Consider the following 2,844-nt stretch of genomic DNA (forward strand, 5'->3'; position numbering starts at 1 on the left):
CTTCTCTGTCTCCGCATGTTCTTTCCTCTCGGACTCCGTCTCCACCTGAGGGAACCCCTGGACTTGTGGGAGCCGGTCTCCCGCAGGATATATCACATAGTAAAGAAAAAATTAAGCTACACAATAGCATGCATAGTGTAGGGTTTGATAAAAGAAAAAGCACATGAACAAGTTTGTGTGACTGTGTGCGCATGAGCATTTCTCAATTCCATGTTCAAATTTGTTTAGGAAATGCTGCACATTATACCCTCTTGTGGAGATTCGTATTAACCTTTAAAGGCTCTTAGAGGTCCTAGAACAAAGACACATGTTTACATTTGCTTAATCCAGCATCTCTCAAAACTTAATTGACCACAGAGCCCCTATTGTCTCATAACATTTATTAAAACAGAACTATTGTTTCACAGAACAGATTTTGTGAAACTGGAAATAGAAGCCTAGAAAAAAGTTTGAAAGGAGATACGCCCAGTTGACAATTTTTATTTCTGGGTGCTAGGATTATGGGTACTCTTTCTTCTTTCTGTATTTTATGATGTTTTTTGCAACAAGTATGTATTATTTTGTAATCCAAACAGTAATCAGGCTATTTCCATTTTTCAATTGCAGGTTGTAAAGAAGAAAACAAAGGCAAAAACAGATTTGGATGAAGACAATTTAATTTTAACTGATAGATAATTCCTCATTGTAAGCACATAATACACTCTCCATGCTCTTGGAATCCAGCAAGCTAACCACCATGCTTGCCCAATTGAATCTTCTAGTACTTCATTGGACTGGTTCATCTGTAAGAACACTGGGACAGAAAGAGAAAATAATGAATGCTGAACAAAGTTTAAATTCCTATACACTCTCCTGATTTGCACAATTACTTTGTAGTTACATCACCTTTTCTAAGATAGGATTTTACACAGCTTCTCTTCATATGAACCAAATGATTTCATATGAACAAAAATGTTTTGATGGCTTAAGAAAATGAATAAGAATGTGGTTATAGTACAGTTGGAATTGGAGGTGGAGGTAGGAGTATGGTCAGTTAGTTTTTCTTTTGTTTATAAAGTATCTTTTAAAAAAATGTACTAATTAAACAGCACAGTTTATTGTGGAAAGATTAGACAGCACAAATAGACAATAATAAATATGAAATTAAATAACAATAGTAATTATAATAATTAAGACCAGCTATTCACTACCACAAGGAGAGAACCAATGTCTAATACTTTGGTGGGGTCCTTAAAGGATTCCTCCCATACCTATAGTTTTTAATAACAAATTGGATTAAATTGTATACCCTCTGTTATAATCGGCTTCTTTCTGCTCCACACTGTTTCATTAATACGATTCCATGGCATTGTCTTTCTCCAAAAATATTTTGGTTACTGTCTAGTACTTATTGTATGAATGTTCAATGCAGTCTTTAACCTACCAATGGACACTTAAGTTGTTTTGATTTTGTTCACTATTATACATCATCCTAAAAATTCTTTATACATGTATCTTTGTGTACTTGCTAGTGCCAGTCAGTTCCCCTGATTGCCACTGGAGGGCTGAGACATTAACCAGGCTTCCATGTTGGGTTTTTTTTTTTTTTAAAGATTTTTATTGGGGAATTGGGGGGGCAATTAAATAATGTCCCTTCTCTGCACCAAACCTTCTATTGGCTCCTTTATCGCCCCCAGGAAGAGCCCAATTCCTTTCAAAGGCCCACAAGGCCCTACTCTGCCCCTCGTTTACTCTGGTTTCTTTGCTGCTACTCGAACATACCAGAGGTGCTCTTGTCCCAGTACCTGTGCCCTGCTGCACCTTCAGCCTGGAATGCCTGTTGTTGCTGTTTGAATAATCGGAATCCTCCCACTAGGATTAGTTATTATCTGCCTGGAACAGTGCCTGGTTCACAGTAGCTGTTCAATAAGGCCCACTGAGTGAATGATTTCAAACTCAGAACAGCAAAGGAGAAAAGCAAGTCAAGAATTTGTAAAACTATTTCCTGTGTTACATTTATAATAGTAAAAAAGTAGAACCTCCCTAAATACAGTCATGTACTGCTTGACGAGGAGGATATGTTCTGAGAAATAGGTCATTAGGCGATTTGTTGTCGTGCAAACATCAGAGTGTACTTACACAAACCTAGATGGCCTAGCCTACTGCACTCCTAGGCTATATGGTACAGCCTACTGCTCCTGGGCTACAAGCCTATACAACATGTCACTGTACAAAACAACATGAGATTAAATCAAGAACAAGAGAAAATGATGCAATCAAGGGATGCAGTAAACACGAGATGAGGCTGTTGCCAGCATAACACAGCATACTCTTTTACAGCAAACTTTTTTTTCTATAAAGAGAAAGAGTATACTCTAAAATAACAATAAGTATAGTACAGTAAATACATAAACCAGCAACATGGTCGTTTATAATCATTATCAGGTATTATGTACATAATTTTATGTGCTATACTGTTACACGACTGGCAGAGCAGTAAGTTTGTTTACACCAACGTGTGAATAATTCATTGCAGACTCACGTCAAGATGGCTATGATGTCACTAGGAGATAGGAATTTTTCAGCACCATATGATCTATGGGATTACTGTCGTATATGTGGTCTGTCATTGATTGAAACATTATTATGCAGCACACAACTGTAATTACTATATGGGGGTGTTTAAATGACTTATGATATATCCACTGTAAGGAAACTATACAACACTTAAAATTATGTAGACATATATTTACTGACATGGAAAAATATCCAGGATATTGTTGGGAGCCGGCTGCACCTCAGTGTCTGACATGCCTATCACACTGCTATTGGGACAAATCCTGAAGCTCTGGCTGAGAAACAGAT

The sequence above is a fragment of the Hipposideros armiger genome, unplaced genomic scaffold (assembly GCF_001890085.2).
Source record: "Hipposideros armiger isolate ML-2016 unplaced genomic scaffold, ASM189008v1 scaffold_738, whole genome shotgun sequence".
NCBI lineage: Eukaryota > Metazoa > Chordata > Mammalia > Chiroptera > Hipposideridae > Hipposideros > Hipposideros armiger.